Raw genomic sequence first — 26518 nt, forward strand, 5'->3', positions numbered from 1 at the left:
CAACCACAACGACTGATTTTAGACAACCCCCCCTCCCCCCCCCCCCCCCCCCCCCGAGAAACTCTGGATCCAGTAGCATCCACTCCCCATTCCTCCCTTCCCCCAGGCCTGTGGCAACCACTAATCTATTTTCTGTTTCTTTGGATTTGCCTGTTCCGGGCAGGTGAGGGGCCTGGGGCTGGTGAGTGCTTTAGGAAGTGCTGAGGTGCTGTTGGCCTGACCACAGCATCCGTCCAGAGACATAGATCTGAGGCACAGATGAGGCAGAACCCCAGGGGAAGGACTGCCCCATAGGAACCATGGAATGTGTTATCTTGAGAGGGAATGGAATGCTACCAATAATTATGCGGGACACAGGGCAAAAAATGGGTTGTGTGGTCACCCTATGGAATGGTAAGGGCTCTGAACCTTGAATCCAAGTCTGAGGCTGAAATTAAAGCTCTGCCCACTTCCTGGCTGGATTTGGTTGGGCTACTCAACCAATGACCCTGCATTTCCTTACCTAGGAGCCTGACCTCTGGGATACAGCTCTGTGTGGATACCAAGAATATGGGGTAATATGGGGGTTCTGTGAGTCAATTCTATATATAGTGGGTCGTATAATCAGATTTATAATATAATATAGGCATATAATGCCTTAGCAGAACTGGGAATGTTTCCATGTGAGTTGCTCAGCACAGGAGGGTTTACACTCCTGTTGAGGTAGGTTTCAAGTGAAGTAGGACACCATGAAGTGACCTGAGTCCTTTGTCCACAGGTCTGATGGAGGTCATCAAATAGTACACACAAACTGATGATACGCCGTGGAGATGAATTTTTTTTTTCCCTTTGAAAGTTTCGATATTCTTCTCACCTTTTTTGGTAGCAGCTTTATTGAGACATAATTCACATACTCTACAGTTCACCCATTTAAAAGTGTACAGTCAGTGGTTTTCAGTATACTCAGATCTGTGTGACCATTATTGTAATTTTAGGACATCTTTGTCATCCTGAAAAGAAACCCTATGCCCTTTAGCATTTGCTCCCCATCCTCCCTCCCCCCCACCCCAATCCTAGGCAACCACTAACCACTGACACTGATCTTTCTGTCTGTAGATTTGGTGTATGCTTTTTTTTTTAATTTTTTAAAAAATGTTTGTTTATATTTGAGAGAGAGACCGCGTGAGCAGGAGAGGGGCAGATCCAAAGCAGGCTCCAGGCTCTGAGCTGTCAGCACAGAGCCCGGCATGTGGCTCAAACTCATGAACTGCGAGATCATGAGCCGAAGTCGGACGCTCAACCGATTGAGCCACCCAGACGCCCCTGCTGGGGATGCTTGTTAAACTGGCTTGTCATACCTTGTGGTCTCTAGGAGCACCATGCTACGAAATTTTCTTCTCTTTTTATTTTTATTTTTTTTTAATCGTCTTCTTTTATTCTAACGCATGGCCATGAGAAGGAGGGTGCTGTGCACACACAAGACTCACACACAAGCATTGGATGGACCACTGACCTTTAAGGCTCCGAAGTGTCTAGTCAGACTAGCTACTAATTTGACCAGTAAATAACTTGCTGCTGCTCATCGCCACTAGGTGGTGCTGCTGCTTCATCCCACTGACCTACACGCAGCGCTGGCAGAGGTGGGCCTTGGGGGTTCCAGGTGCTGGCAGCATCCGTCTTCTTCCCGGGACGTCAGGAGTAACCTAGGAAACGGCCTGCAGTTAGGGATGTGCCTGGAAGAGAAAGGCAAATGGACACCCAGAGCAGAACACTTGTGAGTGCCAATGATAATAAAGGTGGCAGCAGGATTAGAAGCGGTAATCATAATCGCAAAGCAGTAATCATTGCCATTTATTGAGCATAATACCATTGTAGGCACTTTACGTACATCAGCTCTGCTCTTCACACCCAGCAAGGCACATGTATTACATCTACTTTGCAAAGGGAGAAGCCAGGGTTCAAGAGGATAGAGTAACTTTGTGAGGCCACATGGCCATGATTCAAATGTAGATCTGGGGCACCAGGGTTCATGGTCTTCCAGAACACACGGCTGCCTCAGACTCTGTGCCGAAGACCAGACACCGGCACGTGGCGAGAGAAGGAAGCGAAAGTGACAGTGGAGACAGCTGGGGAGGGTCCAGGGCCCAGGCTCACAGCGGCAGGTACAGAACCATGTCAGCTGACAAGAAAGAATGAGTGGTGGATGGAGGGGAAGAGCCAGGGCATGGGGACGTGGGCTGCATTATTAGGCCAGTGGAGGCTGCGGCCAAGGGACACCTCAACCTACCTTGGATGCTTATGTTCTTTGGGAATCAAAAACTACAATCTGTTCTAAAACTGGATTGTGCTGATGGCTGCACCACTGTATACATTTATTAAGAACCTCCAAATTGCTTTCTCACAATGGGTGAATTGGATAGTAGGTAAATTACCTCAAGAAAGCTCTGTGAAATTTACAATCATGAAACCAATGGCAACAAGGGTGCTGAGTTAGTACATCTTGGCAGTGCTGTAGGCACCTTGAGAAGAGGGAGAGTATCATCTCAGTAGGAAGCCTGGCTGACAAGCTGTCCAGCCTCTGCTTGCATGCTTTTGGTGCCAGGGAGCTCAGTACCTTAAAGCAGCTGATTCTAGTTTGGGATAACTCTCTAATCTTCAGAAAATTGAAATCTGTCTCTTGCCCTTATCCTTCTGTGCAGAATAAATCTCTTTGCTTTGGCATGTGACATTTCTTTGAGTGCTTGAGGGCAGACATTGCATTCCCCCCCAAATTATTTTTATTTTTGTTTTGTTTTTTGGGATTTTAGAGAGTTATGTGGCGGGGAGGGGGCGGTGGTGAGGGGCAGAGAGAGAGAGAGAGAGGATCTTAAGCAGGCTCCAAGCTCAGCATAGAGTCTGACACGGGGCTCGATCCCACAACCCTGGGACCATGACCTGAACTGAAATTAAGAGTTGGACGCTCAATTGACTGAGCCACTCATGCACTCCACCCCCCAAGTTCATTTTTTATCCCATACGGAAACCCCCGGATTTTTCATATGTAAGATTTCTAGCCTCTCCCATTCTGGTAGCTCTCTGCCATACTTGCTTTGATCTGTCAGCATCTTTCTTAAAATGTAAGGGCCAGGGGTGAGCCCAATGATCAGATGCCAGCCCGGTGATATGGCTAATAGTTTGAATCCTGGAGTTAAGTTCTCTGAGTTCAAATCCTTGCTCCACTAAAGGTCAGCTGTGTGACAATGGTTAAAATACCAACCTTTCTGTGCCTTATATTTAAATCCGTTAAACCTTATTTCTTCATCTTGCTCACCATGGATCCTCAAAGATTCTGTCAGTTGCTTCGCCAAGAATAAGTATACAATGTGCATAGCAGCGTCTTCATGTACCGATTGATCAACAGTGCAATGAGGTCAATTTGACCATTTACCCTTACTGAGTACGTTGGCCACAAGTAACACCTGCCATCTTCTCTGAGGGCTCAAAACAGAGCTGACTACAGGTCAACGTCAAACATGCCAATCTCATTTCCGGAATCCACTTTCTTTTTCAAATGTGGGCAACATTTTCCTATTTCCAATTTCCGCCCACCCCTTGCACCTTCCTGGTTTCTCAATATTTATCAGTGAGGGTTCTGCAGTCACACCAGAAAGTTCTCAGATATATTTAGTTGGAATCAGGAAAGCTGAGCCCATGTAAAGCAGCAGGGCTCTCCTTGAGCACTGCGTCACCTGTCTTGGATCTCAGTTACTCCATAATCATGTTAGTTAACCTTTCCAGCTTGAGGATTATTCCCTTTAACAAAGGAAATGTAAGAAAATAGAAAGGAGGCTTTAGCTCTTTCCCAGTCTTTTATTAATATCGCGTCATCTGCCTTGAACATCTCCCTGTTACTCTTGCTCAGGAGAAAAAAAAAATGAGCTTTTAAAGGCTGCCTTTGTTAACATCTTATCATAAGCCCTCATCATTCTGGTATTCGATGATGATGATGATAATAATACCACCTAATATTTCTTGTATACTTACCGTGTTCTAGTCACTATGCTGTCTTACACCTATTCGTTTCATTTGTAAACATTCCCGCAACTGTCCATTCTTATCGCCTATCCTTCGGTGTTTCTCTTTCATTGTCCTCTTATAATCTGAGTTTAGCCCTGAGCTCCCAGTGTTGCCACCACTTACATTTCCTTAAAAGCTGCTGCTCGTCCCTTCCTCCTGATTGGGTGGGTCCTGCCTCTGAGGAAGTCCTGCCTTCCCAGACCTGCAGGGGTGGGGGGTGGGGGGTGGGGGGAGGTTCCCTGGGGCTGCATGACTCCGCATAACTGATGGCTACATACAAAGGGAGAAACTCAAATTTAACTGAGGAGGGATGCAGAAGGCAGAAAAGTGGTCTGGCCCTAGGAATGCAGTGGGAAGGAGTCCAAAGGTTAAAGTCTAGGATATGTGGGCGTGGCAGGAAGTGGAGAGAAGGAGCCTCCTTCCAGATAGAGGCTGTAACAGTGTGAACCCATCTGTGAGGGTTCTTTGTATGTGTTGATTTAACTGGGCTAAGGGATGCCCAGATAGCTGACAAACAGTATTTCTGGGTATATTTCTGGGTGAGTGTTTCCAGAAGAGGTTAGCATTTGACTCCGGAGACTGAGTAAAAAAGGCCCATCCTCACCAATGGGGGCTGGCATCACCCAATCCATTGAGGGCCAGAATAGAACAAAAAGGTGGGGGAAGGGCAAATTCTTTCTTTTCCTTCTTGAGCTTCAACATCCATCTCTCCTGCCCTTGGACATCGGAATCGGAGTTCACGGTTCTTGGTCCTTGGACTCTGGGATTTACATAGGCCTAACCTCCTTTGGCCTCAGACTGAATTATGCCACCAGCTTTCCCGTTAGCTCTATCTTGCAACAGCGTATCATGGCATATCTCAGCCTCCACATAAGCCAGTTCGCGTAATAAGTCTCCCCTGTGTATCACCACGTATCCTATTGGTTCTGTTTCTTTGGAGAACCCCAATACACCATCATTTCTTTTTTCAACCGTGAGGGTCAGAAATGAGTCCAGAGGAGTGGCTCTCTCCCCTACTTCCTCAACCTACTGAGGACGAAGACCGGCCACAAGCAGGTAAGACCTTCCAGGATGCTCTACTTTTAGCAGAATGAGCCTTTCTATCTGTTTTCCCCCCAGAGCCAAATTTCCTCACCCCTCCTGGATTTTGCCTCTGTTCCATTCTGTGACTTGTATTAAAAAAGAAAACAAGTTAGAGTCTTCCCACTGTGCCATCAGCTTTGAGATAAAGGACTGTGAATTTTTGCAAAATTCCCTCCTAGGGCCTAGCACTGGGTAAGATGTTCCACATATATTTGGTGAGTTACTGAATGAAATCAAAGTGCTCTCCTTCTGTTCTTCTGGCTGGGTAGTGTACGGAAGAATCCTGAAACGCCGTCATCTGTATTTCTGTCCCCTTTAACTGACCCTGATAATTCTCACAATGTGTCCATTTTCAGATGCATGGATTTCCATGCAAGCATTTTGCACACAAAGATGGTTCAATGTATATCACTTGTTCATCTGACTGAAGACCCCAGAAGAGACTAGCACCCCAAAGGAGCATATATTTCTCTTTTAAGGCTCCCCAACCCAAAGCAGGCATCTTAGGGATAAGCCTGCAGTACGCAGTTGATAAGTACTCAGTTACCAATTAGGGACCATAAATATGCAAGAGTGGTAAATTAAAAAAGAGCTGTGTTACAGATAAGCAAATAACAAGTTATCTAGAACAGCCGAGTCTACTGTGCTCTGCATATAGGGAGAGGAAGCCTCCACCAGCTAGAGCGATCTCCCTTCTAATTAGGCTTCCGTTAGGATAACATTGCAAGTAGCTAGGGATATTATTGCGCTTATCTGCTACTCTTGGAATAAACTCGTGGGAGATTCAAGTTGGGCAGTAGAAGGAGGCTGTCCCAGGAATAAATAAATACATTGGGACCACTCCTGAGTGAGTACTCCACACATAGCTAATGAAACGTTAACTATCAATATTAACCTGATTGGGTTGCTGCGTTTTGCATCAATGACACTTAAATGTAAGCTCAAGAATTTAGAAGGCCAGGAGCATCTCTACTTGCTAGATGGGGTGCCGCGTGATCCATGAATCATCTATTAAAGCCAATTAGGTCTTTTTTTTTTTGAGTTTGTTTGTTTGTTTATTTATTTATTTATTGAGAGTGTCCGTGGGTCTGGGACAGAGAAAGAGAGAGAATCTCATGAATAGTGAGATCATGACCTGAGCCAAAATCAAGAGTCAGTCGCTCAACCAACAGAGCCACCCAGGCGCCCGAGATCTTTTTTTTTTTTTTTTTCTTTTTTAAAGAAGAATTTGGGTGGGCAATTAACAGGACATGGCTCAGGAAATTGTAGGTTTCAAATTTCGGGAAAATTAGCACATTTGGGCAACTTGAGTATCTTCTCATGAGGGTAGACAGTCTCTGCCTCTAAACCCTGGCTGACCAGGCTTGCTTCCGAGATGGGCACTGAGAGGAGAAAATATAATGTTCTCCATTATCTTGGCAGTCATTGAGACGTGTAACAGATGCATTTTATCCCCTCGGCAGTCCCCTTTAATAAAACAGCTCAATTCTCGGTGGATTAATTGGCTGACGGGCTGGGAAGGATGCGCTGTCTGGGGGTGTTTGCTTTCCCTGGCTGGGGTGGGTTAAGGGTGGGGCTGGCAGATGGCTGGTGTGACAGAATCAAGCCACAGATCCAGCCTCTCTGACCTCTCCAATCAGCAGATTTCACTTTATCTTCCACCCGCCACACTTCTCTTTCTTCTGAGACCAGAGAGACGGCGGTAGAACACAGATCTTTGTCAAAGGGCCTGAGCTGGTGTCCTGCCTGTCTCCACTGCCGTCTGGTTAGGTGATTCTAGCTTTCCAAGGCTCATCTTCTCCATCTATCAAATGGTATGATGATATCCACCAGAATCATTCAGAAGGTTGCTGGCAAGGGGAGGTGCCTGGGTGGCTACACGAGGCTTTAAAGAACCGTATGGGCGCTGGTTTTGCCACCCACAGTCATTGCTGAGCCAGCCCTAGCAGCCTCCGCGCTGACGCAGGGCTGCCCTGCAGATGGCGCTGTGGCCCAGGGAATGCTCCTAGAGAGAACTCCGGCAGGTGGGACTGCACCTGAGAGGGCTGGACAATGGGTGGGTCTAGTCTGGATTTCTACTTCCTGTGTGTCCTGGGTGTGTGTCCCACCGACAGGTCCCCCATGGTCACATTGGGCTTCTCACAGGGCCAGTTGCCTGCTAAACCAGTGGTCCTCTCTTTCTCCTTTTCTGCCCTCCAGTGGATGGAGTGCTGGGTCTTGCCTACCTGGTCATGCTCTTTGACCCCTTCTCAGGTGGTGCGTCTGCAGCCCTTTCGATCCCATGGGGGCATCTTAACGCTTAGATAACCCCCCGGGGCTCCATCTATCTGTGATGGTGGCCACCAGCTCTACTCTGGGAAACATCCTTATCCTGACTTTGTTTCCCATCTGAGGCAATCTGACAAAGGATCTAGGCCAGTAAAAGAGAGAAGGCACCGGGACCCCCAAGTGGTGCTCAGAAGACAAAAGGCCAGGCTAACAGGTGGGCTCGGCTCCCGTCAGGTGGGAATCCTGGCCCACCACGCAGCATTTCTGTGTCCAGGGGCTCCTTCTGGGGGATGCCCAGAGCCCCCTTCCCTGCCTGCGAAGAGAAGAGAATTAGACCTGCCCTCTAGGATGCAGTAGCAAAGACTAAGTGACATGAGTCATCCCGTGGGCTTCGCAGAGTGTGTGGTACACAGCAAGGCTCAAAGGATGGTGATCAGTATTCAGTGAGGAGCAGAAGTGAGGAGGTGAGGGATGGGACCAGGGAGAAGATGGGCGGCTTGTGAGGAAGGAAAAGTGGCAGTGGAGAGGAAGGTTTCTCGGCCCTGGGAGGCTACCGAGGGGACCCACCCTCACTCTGCTGACCCCTGGGGCAGCCGTGCTGGCAGAGCCAGGTGCCAGGCAGAACGAGCCAACCGTCTGGCCAGTTGTTTCTGTAACAAAAACAGATGGTGGCAGGGGCTTGGAGAGCCGTACCCTGTTGACCACAACTGGCAGCGGAGGCCAGGGCCTCCTGGAGACCCCCCAACCCCTATCAGCAGCATTCAGGCCAGCACGCTGCCACAGCAGGTGAGGTCAGGATCTAGCCTCAAGGAAGCAGGCACAGAGGCCCAAGGGCCAGAACCTTCGCTGAGCAAACGGCAAATCCTGAGAGGATTTGCCCTTCCTCCTGGTCAGCGATTTCTTCCTCCAGGGGCACAACCTCCTCTGTGTCCCATGAAGGTGCCTTTCTACCACCACTGTGGTATTTATTACACTGCAAGGTCAGAAGTTCGGGCTCTGAGGCCAGACGGCCTGGATTCACCTCCTGCTCCCACACACACGGGCTGTGTGACCTTGGCAAGTTGCATAGCCCCACTGTGCCTCAGTTTTTTCAACTGCAAAATGAGTTGTCGCGAGTGTTCATTGAGTTAATGCCACATAAGGACGCAGTGGGGCCTGGTGTGCCCGAGGCACCCAACACCTCATCCCTTTCTCTTCTTTTAAACCCCATCAGTCTCTGTCTCCTACCTCTCTCTCTCTCTCCCTCCCTCCCTTTTCTCTTCCCTTTCTCATCCATTCAACAAACATGCCAAGCTATGGGGAGGGGAGCTGAGGGGCACATAGCAATGGGACACTGTGAGCACAGGACTCTCCAAGGTCCACCCCTTGTCAGGGCTGTGATCTGCCCACACAGCTGATGTCTTCGCCATCACTGCAGTGGGGCTGGTCTCCCAGGCCCCGAAGACTGATCCAGCCCAGCTCCCACAGAAGGCAGGGCTGCCTTTGCCCTCAGCCTCCAGGGAAAGGTGATTCTGGGGGAAGGAATCTTCCTTCCTGAGACGAGGGCAGCACTGCTAAGAGTCTGGCTGGGAGTGAATGGGGCTGCTGGGGGACAGCACGGCTGTCAAACCCAGGAGCTCCTCATCTGGGGACAGTGTGCTTCTGCCCTGCTAATGACAGAGCCATCACTCACAGGGCACCATGGCATCGTGCAGGACCAGACACTGCTGTCTGTCCCCAGACAGGGTGACAGATGTCATGGGGGCTTGGGGGGTTCCGAGGGGGAGAGTTGGGATACCCTCCTCCCCCCAAGTCATGTCACATCTCCCAAAGTCACACAGAGATGTTCTTACACACTTCAGTGCCTTTGCATGGGCCATTCCCTCTACCCGACCTGCCCTCCCCTACCTCAGGCCTCCTCCATCTGACAATGTGTCGAGCATCCTTCCAGACTCAGTTCCTAGGGCACACCTGGGAAGCCTTCTTCAGTACTCCAGGACAGAAGGAAGCCCATCCTCCTCCATGCTGCTCGGATGCCTTGTACATACTTTTCCTAACGCAGTGGTCACAGCAAATGACAGTTATTTGTTTAGGTGTTTGTTCCCCCTGCCACAGACAGTGAGTTCTTGAGACGAAAGGCCAGGGCTCAGCTTTCTCTGCATCCTAGGGCTGAGCACGTAGGTGGCACCTAACGAATGTGTGCTGAGGAGTGGATTGCCATTGCTGTCACCATCCGTCTCTACATACATCTCGATGCTGAGCAGGATCCAATCCCCACCTGATGTCTGGCCTAGAGGGACATCCTGCTTTTAGTGAGAGGTTTAGAAAGCCAGCTGGCTAGAAGGATCTAGAATGAGGAGGCCTTTTCCTATTGAAGGTCAGATCTAAGCTCTCTTTTCCTAAAGAACTAGGGGATACCAGTTTGGAATTGCCTTTAAATGTTTATTTTTGAGAGAGCGCGTGAGTGGGGACAGGACAGAGAGAGGGAGACAGAGGATCCAAAGCAGGCTCTGTGCTGACAGCAGAGAGCCCAATGTGGGGCTCGAACTCATGAACTGAGAGATCATGACCTGAGCCGAAGTCAGACACTCAACCGACTGAGCCACCCAGGAATTGTCTTTAAATGTACATGAGGAGTTTGAGTTCAGAACTAGTTAAGCCTCTTCTTCCCATCTGAGGTGACCCACAAACCATGAATGGCACCCACCGGAGGCAGAAATGAGGCAGGGCTCCCTGGGGCAGAAATCCAGGGAGATGCCTCCCAGATCACAGAGGGGAAAAACAAAAAAGCAGTTTCTGTCTCAATTTTGTAATGCAGACACATAAAGTGTTCCTCGTGGTTGCTTTTAAAACAGAGGAGAGAGAACATAAAATGACTTAACAAATGAAAAAGTAATTGGAAAAAAAGTTCCTGCCATCCCATGGGATGGCCAGTTAAGGGAGAGAGAGAGCAGGGCAGAGAGAAGAGGAAGGGGAAGACCAAAGAAGGTGGGAAGATGTACAAATAATAGCATGAGAGCGGGGGGCCGAGATAGAGAAAGGAATTTGAGAAAGAAATGGTGGAAACACACACAGGAGGCCCTCCGACACTTGCTCTTTAATTGTGTCTTCTTTGTGTTTTGTTACTGTTTTTACGAGTTTAAGGGATGCAATTTCAAACACATTTCTCTATTTTCTGACTTCTAGAATGAAAAATTCCCAGTGAGATGCCTGATGTCATTCTTCGTGTTGATCTGTTTTGCTTTGTAACCTGTTCTTTTTTTTCCCCCTTCTGAAAACTTTTAAGATCGTCTTTTACTTCAAACGTACCACCGTGAAATTAGCATGAACTTTATTCGTTCATTGTATTGGGTGCTCAGTGGGCTTTTATTTTTATTTATTATTTCTTTCTTTCTTTTCAGTGGGATTTTTTAAACATGAGAGAGAGAGAGAGAGAGAGAGAGAGAGAGAGAGAGAGAGAGAGAGAGAAAGCGAGCAGGGGAGCGGCAGAGAGAGAAAAACCCAGGCAGTCTCCTCAGTGTCAGCACGGAGCCCGATTCGGGGCTCAATCCCATGAACCACGAGATCGTGACCTGAGCCCAAACCAAGAGTCACCTGCTTAACCAGCTTGAGCCACCCAGGAGCCTCTCAATGGGCTTTTTAAATCCGGAAATGTAAGTCTTTCTTATGTTCCTTTGACAATGGACTCCCTTCCATGTTCTCTGTCCTGTATTTCTTCTGTTGGGCCTCCTAGGTGGATCTTTTACTTTCCCTATTTTTTTTCTCTCTCCTCTTTTCCATATCTTTATTTCTTTCCTACTTTCTGAAAGTTTTCCTTGATCCTTTCAAACTTTATTTGTTGCCTATTTTGTTTTTATTGGCAACTTTGTTTCACTATCATGTTTTCTTCCTTCCTTCCTTCCTTCCTTCCTTCCTTCCTTCCTTCTGTTTTCTTTCTTTCTTTCTTTCTTTCTTTCTTTCTTTCTTTCTTTCTTTCTTTTTTTGGTTTTAAATTTATTTACTTAAATTCAAGTCAGTTAACATACACTATAGTATTGGTTTCAGGGAATAGAACCCAGTGATTCGTCACTTAGTTTTAACATCCAGTACTCATCCCAACAAGTGACCTCCTTAATGCCAATCACCCATTTAGCCCAACCCCCCCATCCTTTCTACATGCAACCTGGGGCTTGAACTCACAACCCTGAGATCGAGTGTCGCATGCTCTACCAAATGAGTCAGTCAGTGCCCCTCTGCTATCAAATTTTCAATATCCAAGGGTTTGCTCCCTTTCTCCCCCTGATTATTGCCTTTAAAAAAATTATTTACTTTTGAGAGAGAGAGAACAAGTTGGGGAGGGGTAGAGAGAGAGAGAGAAGGAGAGAGAGAATCCCAAGCAGGCTCCACACCACCAATGCAGAGTCTGACGTGGGGCTCGAACCCAAGAACCGTGAGAGCATGACCTAAGCTGAAGTCGGACAATTAACCAACCGAGGCACCCCTGATTATTCCCTTTTCAAAACAGTTTTTTGGGGGCACAATTTATATCCCAGGAAAGTCATCTATGTTTAAGTGCATGATTCAATGATTTTTAGTAAATTTACAGAGATGTGCAACCATTACCATAATCCAGTTTGGATCACTTCTTCTCATATAGTCTTTTATTCTAGTTTCATGGGTGACATATCTTCTCCTGTCTCTCCCAAGACATTAATGCCTGTTTCTTTGATGTTTTCAAGTTCCTCCCTTTGGTTGTTGGTCAGCTGGTTTCAGTTTCTGCCTTTCCTCATGTTGGAGACGTTCCTCAAGTTCTTGCTTATTCTTTGCGGTCCACCGATATTTAAGAGTAAAGTATTAAAAAGCCATCTGGACATTGTGCGAATGAACATCATTTGTCAATTGGCAAGCTTCACTATGGGAGTTATATGAGGGCCATTTCTTTGAGGTTCCCCAAATGTCAGTATCAGGGAGTCTTTTCTAGGAGTCATTTAATTTCTCCAGAAAAGAGTCTACCAACCTCTCTGGGGTTGGGGTGGGTGAGTGTGGTGGGCTAGTGCTGATCTGTTTGCCAATATCCTTGGAGATGCACGGCGCAGGGGCCTGGGGGTACAGCCATTTGCAGATAGACTTTCATGTAATCCTCCTGTTTTCCCTCTGGTGCCTCCCACTTATACTGTTCTTGCTGATCTGGGCTTAGACCCTCAGTTTTGCCACAGAATAAATCCACTCCTGGAGGAGGGGAGAGGTGGTCACTTGGCTGTACTGAATGGGGGTGGGAACTTGGGGCGTCTTCCTACTGATCTCTCAGTTTCCAGTTGGCCAGAACCTGCCAAGTTTCCAGTTCTACAACTCATCCTTGTCTTTTGCAGTCCCCGGTGCCCGCAATACCTGTGTCTTGCCAAGAATCCGCGGCTTGAATTGGCTCTGTTTTCGTTAGCATCCCCCTGTGTAGGCACATGGTATTCAGATTTCTCAGCTCTGATGATTCTTCCACTTGCTTTCCATCTTCCAAAAATCTGTTGACATCTTTTGTCTTCTGCTGGGTTTTTTTCTCTCATTCTTTTCATTCTTGTGGGCTCATACATTTTTTAAAATTCCTTAACTCACATTCTAGTGGTATTTCAGGAAGAACAATGCTACATCCATGTGCTCAATTTGCCAGGCTTTACCTGAGGTGTGGGACTAAAGGCCTTTCAAGCTTTGTTTTTTTAGCTGTGTTTTTGTAACTGCAGACATAAGGAGAAACAAGAGGAGGTCTCCTGTATTCTATACTCAACATGTTATGGATTCTCTTCCTACCAGAGCAATCTTTCTAATCTGGGTCACTGGTTCTTTAAAAGAACAAAAAGGTGGAAAATGGAAGGAAATCTTGAGAAGGGATGATCAAAGGGATGGACATTGGATCCAGGGAAGATTTGAAGGTGTTGGTGCTGTTTACATGGGCAAAGAGGCTCGGAGATGGCTTAGTTATTCATTGGAATTCATTTTCTTTTGAGTGATTTTCGTCCTGATTCATCATGCCGCACTGTACAATTTTGTGTTGGGTTGAACTTCCACGTTGCCATAGAAGAGGCAACTTAAGACTTGAGAGAGAGGAAGAGTGGGGGAGAGACTAAGATTGTATTAATCAGGATAGACTAGGCAATGCTACCGTAATGGATAAACATGGAAATGTCAGCGTCTTAACACAGTAAAAGTTCATGCCTCTCTCACTTCACCATCTTCTCACTGTTTGGTAGTTTCCTCCAAGAGGTGAGCGAGGGGCCCAGGCTACATCTATCTCTTAGCTATACTATCTGGAACACATGGCTTCCCAAGGTTCTGCAGAAGGGGAGAGAGAATTGGAAGATCATGCAAGATGCTTTTAAGCGCCAAGACCGGAAGTGGTTTATATCTTCTACCCACATCCATTGGCCAGAACTCTGTCCCTTGGTCCCAAATTATCTGCAAGAGAGGATGTGGGAAGTGTGGTCTTCCTGTGTGCTCTGGAAGTAAGGGTGTTGCATTGTCTCTGTCATCTGTTTACCAGGCTTTCTGAGGAGGAGGGGAGGTATGGTCTCCGTGTCCATAATGCCTGATCACGAGGAAATAATGCCCAATTAAAGTAGGAGACAGCCGTCAGATATAAAGAGAAATTTCTTGACTGTAAGGGAGTCGAACATTAGAATGGGCAATTGAGAAGTGACATTTACCCTTATAGATCCTTAGGAAAAGTGTTCCTGAGAACTGATGGATCTCCCCGCTCAAGAGATGAACCGGTTAATCTTTTGAGATCCCACCTGATTCTGAGATTCTATTCGCAAATGTACAGGCCTCAGAGTTTGCAAAGCAGGACGGCCAGGACCAGGGGTGGATCCAGGTTTTGTGAAGCCTGAAGCTTATACTCCTTTGGGTACCTTCGATAAGAAAAATAGGTACCTTCTGTAATTCAGAATTATGTACAGGGCTTGGAAGGGGCCCTTGCAAGTGGAGGGCCTCAGGCATAAGCTTATTAGTTTCCCAATAAACTCCCCCAGCCAGGAGAAGCCTGGAACCAGTAGATTCCGAAGCATCTTCCCCAACACACTAGCTCTTCCAGATTGTAGATCGCCTTCATGATTTTTTCCAACTCTTTAACTCAGTAAAGATGGTTGAATGCTCCCCATGTGCCAGGCACTGGGCTGGAGCCTTCATCACCCACCTCTGTTGTAGGGTTGAGCTAGGCACCAGCCCAGGGGACATTGGTCCTGACCCAAGGAGCTCCTAGGTCCATGCAGGCAGCATCAGTGCAAAGGGGGGGAGGAGGAGAGCGAGCACAGAAAGCCAGATGGGAGAGCAGGGCCATGTGTGACCTGAGGATACAAGAAGTCATCTGTGGACGTCAGGCTGCTGTGCTCAGAGGAGAAATCCATGCTGCTGTCTGTCTTGCTTTTAAAAGGAAATGTTCCTGTAGAAACTGCAGAGACCTCAGGCTTGCTGTGGAACAGAGGGCTCAGCTGTGTCCCGGGCCCCTCTGTCAAACACATCACTCCTCTTGAAGGGCTGGAGTCGAGTGTCACCACGAGGAGTCAGCAGTCTGGACTGGGACACTTGGTCTGGAGCCCAGTTGTCAGCCCTGTTCCCACGATTCTCCCTGGCACTGTCTGGGCCTTTTTGAGCTGATCGAACTGCAGTGTCTGGAAAACTCCAGACCAAAGCTAGGTCCCGCATGCAACCTTTCTTAGAATTTTCAAACAGCAGAAAATCAAGCTGGCAGTGATTTCTGAGGCCATCTCTCAGAAGACCAGGCCACAGATTCGCTGGGTGACCTTGCAGGACACCTTCATCTCCCTGGGCCTCTTTTTCCTCTTCTGTAAACTGAGGAAATAACCCCTGTGAAGGACAATGTTTGTCACTGTGATCAAGGTCAGCATGGATCTGGGAGGGTGGGGGCTGGGGAAGGGACACTGACACCTCACAGCCTGTCCTCTGGGCCAGCTGCACAGGTGCTAGACAGGGGCCCCAGCCAGTTAGGCAAAACTGAGATGATCAAGCAGCTCCAGGCCCTTGGTGGCCCCAAATCTGCTTTATGGTTTTTGATGTGCCTGCATGGTTTGCATTGAGCTGAGGCCCGGGAAGCCTAGGGGGAAAGAATAAAAACAACCCACCTGCTTAAAGTGATTTGTCTGAAAATTCTGTCATCAAGACACACTGTACGGAACACAGAAATGAAAATGCATTTTAAAAGGCTTCCTAATGAAGGAGTTGCAAAACAACGCACGCTAGAGAAAGCTCGTCTCAGCGCGCCATGGGCTGCCTCAGCCAGAGAAGGCGGGCCAGAGAAGAGGTGGAGAAGGCATTGGGGTGGAGGAGGTCTGGGAGGACTGGTTTGGGCTCCCTTTCCAGGTTCATTGTGATCCTGGTTTGTACCCAGAAACCCCATTAAAAACTAGACCATAGCAATGGTTTTTAAACTGTGTGCCACAGGGCCCAGGGTTCTGCTGAGGGTCAAGGTATACTCTCAAGCTTACCCCCCTTACCCTGTCCTACACATTCTAGGTCAGAGCCAAGAGGGACCTTGGAGACCCCTAGTTCAATTCCTCATTTTACGGAGGAGGAAACTAAAGCCCCTAAAAGAAAGGAGCTTGCTTTTCTAGACCATAGAAAAGGCCCCTGGGGACCCTGTTGGTGCCAGATGAACATAGTCAGGAGGCCCGGGTTAGCATGTTGTCCACATGATCCTGGTGGGTGTCCTCAGGGTAAGGGTCAGACCGGTGATAGGCTGGCTGTGTCCACATGCTCCCCAGGATTCACATCCCGGCCATTCTTCTCCAGGCACTCTTTTTCTTCAGTTCCCAGGCCTCCTGGTTTCCCCTCAGGTCAAGCAGCTGAGGTGGGGGGGGGGGGTGCCCAGGCCCCTCCAGGGCTCTGGTTCAGGCCCTGGGAGGTGCAGGAGATGCGGTTGGGCCTCCGTGTTGATGGAGATGTGTCACTGCAGCACCGTGAGGACCCAAGCGCTTGCCCACCTGTGGTCCGCCTCACTTCCTTGGTGCGCAGACCCAGGACCGGAATTGCTAGATCAAACGGCACCTCTGCGTTCAGCTTTTTGAGCAATTGCCAAACTGTTTTCCACAGAGGCTGCACCATTTTACATTCCCACCAGCAAAGCGCAAGGGTTCCAATTTCTCCACCTCCTGGCCAACATTTGTTATTTTGGAAACATGCTTCTTTTTCCTCTCTGACAGCAGTCCTGGCGGGGTCACCCCCGAGCTGTCCCCTTTAGGATCTAATCGCCAATGCCTCGTTCACACTCCTGTCTCCTCAGCCCAAGTGCTGCTGAAACCATCAGGGACAGGTGCACGCCAGGGCCCCGGAGGGCACGGAAAACAAAGAGGGCTGAGCCCCATCCCCAGAGTTTCTGTTCCATTGGGTCTGGGATGGGGCTCTGGAATTTGCATTTCTAGTAAATGCCTAGCTGGTGCTAACGCTATCTTCTGGGAAACCCCGTGAGAACCACCGCTCTAAGGTACCACTTTCTGCATCTTGTCCTAGGAGGTCCCTACTTTCCTTCCTCATTTGCATAAAACGATAGCACCCTTCACCTCAATTTTCTTCAAACTTCCCTTCCCCCAGATCTTGTTAGACTGGGCGGTGGGACGGGCGGGGGAGGGAGGGAAATGTTGGCTCTGCTTCCTCAGTTCCTAGACCCTTGGCCCCTCTGTCCAGCCCCATCTGGAGCGTGAGTGTCCCCTGTTCTGACTCCGGAAACGAGATGGGCCTTTCGCTGGGGTCCACCGCATCGCAGGAATTGTGGCCACAGTGTAGCCTTGGACCAGCTTCAATCAACTTTCCGCTTTGAAGCTGTTCTCGGTGAGTGATTGATATTTTTATTCAGCGTGTTAAATGCCTGACAGGAGTTGAGTGTGGTGAAGGTTTGCCCTGGGAATCCTTCCCCAAAGCCTGGTGTGGGGGGAACACGAACAAAAGCCTGGCCTCCCCTCTGGAGTGGAGGGCCTCTCATCCAAGCCCCAGAACGGTCTACTGAAGCTCTGCCCAAGGTAACCAGCCACTTGCATAGTCCTCCCAGCTCCCACCAGACCCCCCTCCCCTCCCCTCGCCTGCTCCCTCCTCCCCAGGCTCTAGCATGGAGACCTTGCACATCCCTTGGCCTCTGGATTTGGTGAACATTTTCTGACATCTCAGCTCCAGCTTGGCTGGACATTTTGCATGACAAATCATTTCCTTTATTTGGGCCTCAATTTCCCCATTGGTAAAATTAAAAACTAGACTGTAGCAATGGTTTTCAAACTGTGTGCCACAGGGCCCAGGGTTCTGCTGAGGGTCAAGGTATACTCCAAGTTTACCACCTCTGCTTAATTAGAGTGGCTTCACTTACATTTACTTAATTTAAAAAACATTTTTTTATGTTTATTTATTTTTGAGACAGAGAGAGAAAGACAGAGTGCAAACAGGGAAGGGGCAGAGAGAGAAGGAGACACAGAATCCGAAGCAGGCTCCAGGCTCTGAGCTGTCAGCCTAGAGCCCGACGTGAGGCTTGAACTCACAAACCGCGAGATCATGACCTGAGCCGAAGTTGGATGCTTAACCGACTGAGCCACCCAGGCACCCCTCTTACATTTACTTTATATCTTGAGATTCGGTGTAAACAACTCGTTTGGAAGACAGATATTCTGCTGCTAACAATCACTGGCCTAGACGATCTTGAAGATTTTCTTGCTCTGGTTGTATGGTCTAGATTCTGTGGTTCTTTGGCCTCTACATCTTTTTCAAGTCCCAGCCTATGTGTGACATCAGCCTTGAGCTTTTCCTCAAGTTTCTGAAACTCAGTGCTTAAGAATATGTGTTTCTTCCAGGATGGAGGTGGGGGGTGGCAAGCAAGGCAGGTTGGCCACTGTTCCAGTCACTGACCTGTCTAGGAGGGTGTCTCTGGGCCAAGCGGACGGGGCTGGCTGGGGTAGGAGGAGGTTTGAATGGATACCAAGAGACTTTCAGGGTGTGTGTGTGTGTGTGTGTGTGTGTGTGTGTTCCACACAGAAAAGGCTGTCTGTGAAGGAGTAGGAACCCATTTCGTTGTCTCTGTGATAGGTCTGTGGGAAATGCCAGCAAACTCCCAGACCCAGTGAAGGGTGGGAGCAGAGATCAAGTGTGAGCCCCCCACCCCCCCACCCCCCATGAGGGTCTCTTTTTGGATATCAAGTTGACCTGGAGTTGGTATGGAGCAACCAGTGGGCATAACCAGCTGGCATACTGGAACCTCTGAACAGAAAAGGGACATCCCTGGGATGCTTCTTGGAGAGCCAGAAAGGAGGCAGTGAGACGGTAAAATTTGCTGAATTGTTGGAGCTGAGGCCATTTCTCTTGGGGAGAAGTAGTCAGGGGACTGAGGTGGGTAGATGGGGGCTATCTATTACCAGGTTCAGGTACATATATCCTTGTTCGAATAATGCGATGCACAGGCTTTTGGATTTATGGTGAGAAAGGTAGGTCTCTAAATCATTTTATGGACCCTGAAGCTGTGACCGGGTCTCAGGCTGGAATATATTATGGGGTGGGAGCACCCCCTGTGATGCGCCATAAATCGTGGAACCATGGCTACTCCAGAGCCACTGGAAATACTCGAAAGGGGGGAAGGGAGCAGTGTGACAGGATTGCGTGTGTGAAGGGAATGTCCAGGCGGGGGAGAAACAGGCAGCCAGTGAGGCTAAAGCTCCCACCCAGGAGACTCAGGTCCTAGCCCTGCTCTGGCACTGCTTAGTTGCATAAATTTGATCAAGGACCCTTTACAATGTAGTAGATTTACAATGTAGTTTGCAGCCAGACAGAGCTGGACTTGAATCTTAGCTCTACCAATTCTTAGCTGGATGACCTCGGCAGCTTATTTGAATACCCAAGCCTCAGTTTCATTATCTGTAAAGTGGGAATAAGAACAACTGTGGATGTCATTGCTTGTTGTTCATCTAAAAGCTAATGTCTCCTTTCTCCTTAGAGCTTGTTTAGATGAAACATGCTCAGGGAAGAAGGGCCCGTCTAGCAAACTCAGTGGGTAAACTACACTTGGTCTAATCTAAGCGTGATCATGTCATTTTCTTTTTGTTATCGCTTGGTTTAAGGGTGGGCATACAATTTTAACCACTGAGATATAAGAGGAAAGCTATTGGACTTCCAGGAAGGACTTTTCTTCCTCATATGCCAGGAAGTCCTGCTGTCATCTTCCTGCTGTGGATGAGGTTGGGTGGGGATGTGATGCTTGGAGCTGTGGCAGCCATCTTGCAACCATCAGGTGCTAAGCCTGAGATAGAAAGGCTAACATACCAAGGATGGTGGAGCAGGCAAACAGAAAGAGGACTGGATCCTAGACGACTTTACTGAGCTGCTTCATCAACCCTGGATTGCTTATGCCTCCAGACGTCTTATCTGAGGTAATGATGGATCTTTAACCCATAGGACATTAGCAAGTACACCGTTACCTGCAGCCACCGTATTCCTCCTTAGAACACAGCAACCCCACAGGGTTGCTGTGAGTATCAGCAAGCCATTAATACATGGGAAAATTCCGAGCCCAGGACTTGGCTCAGAGTAGGTGTTCAATACGCACTTGTTTCCACCCTCGTCCCTGTTGTCATCTCCGAATTGTAGATTTTTCCTGTTCTACCAACCTCACAGGATTGTGGTTAAAAAAAAAAAGCAAATGAGATCATTGTTATTTATTGCCACAATAATGCTCTAGTAACAACCGCAAACCTCAGTAGCATATCATAATAGACATTTCTTTAGCACATAAATTTGGTTCTCTGCGACGTAGGCTGGCTACTCCACAGGGCTGGCGGCGGGTGACGGAGCAGCTGGGCCGTGGACTTCTTTCTCCACGGGGCAGACTGGGTGTGTCGTCAGGAGCAGGAGAGGAAGCAGAAGCACACAGCGTTTGTTGCCACCTCTGCTTCCTGCCTGTTGGCTGGCATCCCATTGGTCGAGGCAAGCAGGGTGGCGGAGGCCAGAATCGAGGGGAAGGGTAGGATGAGACGCCACACTCACACTGGGAGGCCACCACCGAGTTGCGTAACAAAGGGAGTGAGGAAGAATTGGGCCAGTTTTTTATTTTTATTTTTTACAACCAACCTATCACCATAATATACAGTAAAACCTTGGACTGTGGGTAACTCATCCTGCGAGTGTTCCGCAAGACGCGCGAACATTTCTAATAAGTTTTAACTTGATAAACGAGCGATGTCTTGCAATATGAGTCGTATGTGATGCCGAACGTCACATGATCACACTGAGCCAATGGTTCTTCTGTCTCTCTCTCTCTTTTTCTCTCTCCCTGCAGGATTGTGGGTGACTGTCTCCCACGCTCGGATGCTTGGTCTCAGGCCACCGTGTTTGGCAGAAGTCAGTGATTTTTCAGAACGTTGGAAGGTTTCTACAACTGGCACCGGTGTATTTTTTTGTCACTTCCAAGCACCTATGGACAGTCCTTTGCTTTTCCATCCAAGAGTCAGCTTAGGAATGCTTTGCTTCATTCTAGGTCAGGCTGCCTGCAGATATAGACCCTTTCCTCTGCTGCCTGATTGCCAGTTGCATGAAATACAGTATAGGACAAGAGTTTATTAATAGTGTACCCCAACAATGGTGCCCATGCAGAAAAATGTTGAAAAGGAAGGTGGTAAGAAGGAGATGATTATGGTGGAAGTTAAGAAGGAAATCATCGAGAAGTACGAACGAGGTATGCAAGTGGCCGAAGTTGCAAGATTTTATAAGAACTCTACGTCTGCATCTTGTCTGCAGAGGAGGAGGAGAAAAAGGCGGGAGGAATCCCTCACTTCAAATGAGATTAGGGAGATGAGTAAAATGTGGGAAATGGTGCAAAATTTGTAGAAAAGCACCACCCCAATAAGGCTGTAGCAGTGCGGGCGATGAATCTGTTTAACGACAATGCAATGTCACATTTCCGCAAAAACCGCAAAAGGAGGCAAAAGCAAGAGTTATTGGATAGGCTTCTCATGAAAGTTCCACAAAAAGAAAAAGATTCCATTGAGCCGGTAGATAGCAGTGATTTCCTTTGTGATAGTGAAAGTCATCCTACACAATAACCCTCCTCTTTCTTGTCTCCCTCACACTAGCTACAAAGGTTGTCAAAGGTAAGTGCGGGCTAATTTATTTTCTTTATATTTTGTATTTTCTTTATTATTTTGTATTATATTACAGTACTGCAATCATCTTTATATGAATATTTTTGGGTTGTGGAACGAATCATCTGAATGTCCATTATTTCTTTTAAAAAAAATTTTTTAATGTTTATTTCTGAGAGAGAGAGAGAGAGAGACAGAGTGTGTGTGGGGGAGGGGCAGAAAGAGAGGGACACAGAATCCGAAGCAGGCTCCAGGCTCCAAGCTGTCAGCACAGAGCCTGACGTGGGGCTCCGACTGATGAACCGCGAGATTATGACCTGAGCCGGAGTCTGACGCCTAACTGACTGAGCCACCCAGGTGCCCCAGAGTTTCCATTATTTCTTTTTTCTTTCTTTTTTTTTTTTTTAATTTTTTTTTTAACATTTATTTATTTTTGGGACAGAGAGAGACAGAGCATGAACGGGGGAGGGGCAGAGAGAGAGGGAGACACAGAATCGGAAACAGGCTCCAGGCTCCGAGCCATCAGCCCAGAGCCCGACGTGGGGCTCGAACTCACGGACCGCGAGATCGTGACCTGAGCTGAAGTCGGACGCTTAACCGACTGAGCCACCCAGGCGCCCCGAGTTTCCATTATTTCTTATGGGGAAATTTGTTTTGATACACAAGTGCTTTGAGTTACAAACATGCTCACTTTGGATTACAACGAATTATGCTCGCAAACCAAGGTTTTACTCTGTATGAAAGGACTTCATAATCTGTAAAGGGTTCTACAGATAATAGTGATGAGGATGGTTGATGATGTAGACAATGGCCCGCCAAGGGGAAGGTTACATGAAAAGTCCAGAATAGTCAAATCTATAAAGGTAGAAGAAGGTACATTAGTAGTAGCTTAAGGCTGATGGGGTTGGAGAGTTTTGGGGGGGGGGGTTAACAGCAAAGAGGTGCAGTGTTTCTTTTAGGGGTAATAAATGTTCAAAAAATCGATCATGGTAATGGGTACACAAGTCTGTGAATATACTAAAAGCCACTGAATTATATGGTTCAAACGGGTGGGTTGTATGGTATGTAAATTATATCTCAATAAAGCTGCTTTTAAAAAGGAAAGAAAACAGAAATGATTCTGGATTAAGGAGGGGAGAGGTGAATCTCTAGGTGGTGGTCATATATCTCCTGTTTCCCACAAAACTGCCAGGGCACCACCATGAGTGACCATTAAAAAAACTTGTTAAGTTAGGGGCGCCTGGGTGGCGCAGTAGGTTAAGCGTCCGACTTCAGCTCAGGTCACGATCTCGCGGTCCGTGAGTTCGAGCCCTGCGTCGGGCTCTGGGCTGATGGCTCAGAGCCTGGAGCTTGCTTCCGATTCTGTGTCTCCCTCTCTCTCTGCCCCTCCCCCGTTCATGCTCTGTCTCTCTCTGTCCCAAAAATAAATTAAAAAAAAAAACAAAAAACAAACTTGTTAAGGTTTTCTCTGGCACCCTTGGAAATAATCTTGGGTTTTATCATGGGTTCTGTGGGGGAAGATAATATTGTGTTTATAGCAATTTGCTGCGTGGCCAACTTTGCGAGAGAGCAAGCCCCCCCGCAAGCCTGGAGCAGAGCTGGGAAGCTCAGCTCTCAGTGCATGAGCCAAAGTGAAGGCTTTCAGAGGCACCACATGAGTGGCTGCAACACCGGGCCCCTGCCCCCAGCCCCCCGCCAGAGGGAAGGACCCCCTCACTGGAGGGAAGGAAAAAGTCTTCCTTGGCCTTCATAGGGGCCCTGACTGGGTCTGCCAACGAAGCTGACATAATAACCGAAAACCACACAAATTAATTTAACCCAAGTTTTACCTGGCACTGGAGCCCATGAGGAAATGAAGTCATGAAGGAACGTTCAGCCTGAGTGTTTTCGCGCTAGGTTTGATGAAGACTGGACAGCGTGTAGGACAGTGGAGGAGCATGAGCAAGTGTAGTAAACTGGGGGAAACTTAGCAAGGTCTGTTTGTTCAGTTTCCTCTCAATCTTCCTCCTTCTTGGAGGATAAGATGCTCCTTTCCTTTGAGTACACGGAAAACACCTGTCATGTGAGGGTCTAATGGGGAGAAGCACGGTGAAGTTCAGAGAGAACTTCCTGCTTATACTGTTTTCTCTGACTTTCTCAAACTCCATCAGCTCAAAACATTTACTATGCCAGGATGCCATATTTCGGAGTAGCATGTCCTGAACCCTGTCACCTGCCTCTGGCCTGGAAGGGGCATTAAGGACTGTTCTGCTGTGCATTTGCAGAGGTGAGCATGTGGGAGGGGGGGAGGCTGGAGCGTGAGAGTGATGACAGGCTGGCGCGTGGGACCTACCGGCAAAGAGGGAAGGAGTTGGGTTATGAGCTGAAGAAGACCAGCTCAAAGGGCAATGTAATAATCATCTTTGGGAAGCAGATGGGTTGCTAACTGCAAGGGGGCCATGTCTATAGGCTCATGTGCTGACCCTGAACTTGGAGTCATTGGGAAGCAAATTTGCTTTCAAGGAAACTGGCAACCACCCCCAACATTCCAGCAAGTGCATGGATCACTGGTCCAGGCTGATATGAGCTTCCCCTTTCCCTAGAACATCTCCCCCCTACCCACTTTGGCTGCCCAACTCCTACCTGTCCTTTAGGACTCAGCAAAGGCATCTCCTCCTCCAGAAAGCTTCTCCTGATCCTCTGGGTGCCCCTTTGTGATCAGTGACATTCTTTTTTTTTTTTTAATTTTTTTAAACTTTTTTTTAAATTTATTTTTGAGACAGGGAGAGACAGAGCATGAACAGGGGAGGGTCAGAGAGAGGGAGACACAGAATTGGAAACAGGCTCCAGGCTCTGAGCTGTCAGCACAGAGCCCATGGCGGGGCTCGAACTCACGGACCATGAGATCATGACCTGAGCTGAAGTCAGCCGCTTAACCGACTGAGCCACCCAGGCGCCCCGATCAATGACATTCTTTATCTGAATGCTTATCATTCTGAATTGAGTTGTTTTCATATTAGACTGTAAGCTCCCTGTCCTAATAATGCCACATAACTCACATTGGCATAATGTCTGGCCAAGGAAGAAATGAGGGAAAGAAGGAAGGGAGGGAGGAAAGGAGGGAGGGACGGTTCCATTGAACCCTAGGGAGCAGCTGGTAAATCTGACATAGGACGGCCATTATGGGGGCAAGCCATGTGCATCCTGAGCTCTGACCAAGCACTGGCATTGCTGTGGTCCCTACTGCTCCAGCGCTGTGGTCTGCAGACATCCTGGGCCTCCTGGAGTGACTCAGGGAAACTGGAAACAGTGGCCAAGTCTGGACCCAGGGCTTATCGCACTGGTGGCATTGGTCCAAAATAATGAAAAATGTTCCATAGGCTGGGTTCCCTTGAAGTGGAGGCTGAGACAGTTTACTGGGGATCGACAGATGTGAAGGGAAGGGAGGAAAAGCAGAATTGGGCAGAGGGAGACGTGGAACTGTGAGGCCCGAGAAAGGCTCAGCCAACTCCAGGGGAGGTGTGGAGCAAGTAGTGCCTGTCAGCGTGCCTAGTACCCAGGCAAGATGGCGGATGGAACCTTTATGCCCCACTCTTGCTCAGTCACCTGGTAAAGGCTGCCCTGGGGCGAAGTGGCCCTCTGTAGCTGAGAGAACCTGAAGGAGTGGAAGCCTGGGGGCTGGGGGCTGAGCCTCCATTCTCTCTACCCAGCCCCCCACAGCTGGGCAGTGAGTCTTTCCTCCAAGGGGGTCTAGGCAGTGCATCTCTGTGCCCACCATAGTTTGACAGTTATGGAAGCTATAATTTATCGAGCTCTTACTCCCAACTGTACAATTAGCATCCTTTACAGGTGAGGAAACTGAGGCTCAGAGAGCCCGAGGTCACACAGCTGGGCCAGAAAGTAGGGGAGCTAAACAACTGGACAGGCTAACTCTAGAACATCCACTTTTAACTGCTGATCTTAAGGGGCATAGCTATATGGGGACCAAACAGATACTTTTTCAGAGTGAGTTTTTTTAAATAGAAAAGCTTATGTGTATGTGTATATATATATATGTGTGTGTGTGTATAGCTCATATATATATAAGAGCTATATTGGGGACCAAACAGATACTTTTACTCATATATGTATGTATGTATGTATATATATATATATATATATATATATATATATATATATATGCTATATGGGGACCAAGCAGATATTTTTTCAGAGTGAGTTTTTTTAAATAGAAAAGCTTATGTGTATGTGTATATATATGTGTGTGTGTGTATAGCTCATATATATATATGAGCTCATATATATATATATACATATATATATATATGAGCTCATATATATATATATACATATATATATATGAGCTCATATATATATATATATATTATATATATATACATATATATCATATATATATGGTGGTGATCATAAAGGAGCCCTTTACATTTTTGCCTGGCCACATGCTTCTCACTGTCCCCAGTGGGGATGGAAAAAACTCGGTCTGTCCCCTTCCCCCATCATCAATTAATCCTGCTGAGGGAAAGGACAACCCCTGGGCACAGCCTCCTCTCCAAATCTCCTTATGCCCACTGAGCTGGGACTCAGGAAGCACATTCAGTGAAGAAAAACCCTGCAGTACAGTTCCAAAGATACCAAAGGGGCTAAGGGAAATTGCCTTACTGAGAGAATTACTCAGTTTTCATGCTTTTGCAGAAAGGCTTTCTGGAGATGAGAGATGCTGGGGGCTGCAGGAGAGCCTGGAGGCTGAAGCACTTTTCTTTGTTCAGGACCTCACCAGGGGAGTGAGGCAGTCTCGCTTCAACTCAGCTTCCTGTGCTGTGCTTCCAGTTGATCTGTGGTAGAGGAATGACTATGATGGTTCTGCAGGTGTGATGTTCTAGGTAAGGTTGGTTTGATTTCATTTGTCTCCCCTCTCACCCACCCACTCACCCTCCCATCCACACATTCACCCATCCACCCACCTATCCATCCATCCATCCATCCATCCACGCATCCATCCACCCATCCACACAAACTCCACCCATCCACTCACCCACCCATCCATCCATCAACTCACCCACCCACCCATC

At 47.9% G+C, this 26518-nt stretch overlaps 1 long non-coding RNA gene across 1 annotated transcript; it reads left to right on the forward strand.

Moving 5' to 3' along the window:
• Positions 1–21280: 21280 nt before the first annotated feature.
• On the forward strand, positions 21281–26286 carry LOC125151228 (uncharacterized). Its single transcript, XR_007146690.1, has 3 exons — positions 21281–21458; positions 23600–23715; positions 26142–26286. It is a non-coding gene; the product is annotated as an uncharacterized LOC125151228 (long non-coding RNA).
• The last annotated feature ends 232 nt before the right edge of the window (positions 26287–26518 follow it).

Source organism: Prionailurus viverrinus, chromosome E1, assembly GCF_022837055.1.
Source record: "Prionailurus viverrinus isolate Anna chromosome E1, UM_Priviv_1.0, whole genome shotgun sequence".
Taxonomy (NCBI): domain Eukaryota; kingdom Metazoa; phylum Chordata; class Mammalia; order Carnivora; family Felidae; genus Prionailurus; species Prionailurus viverrinus.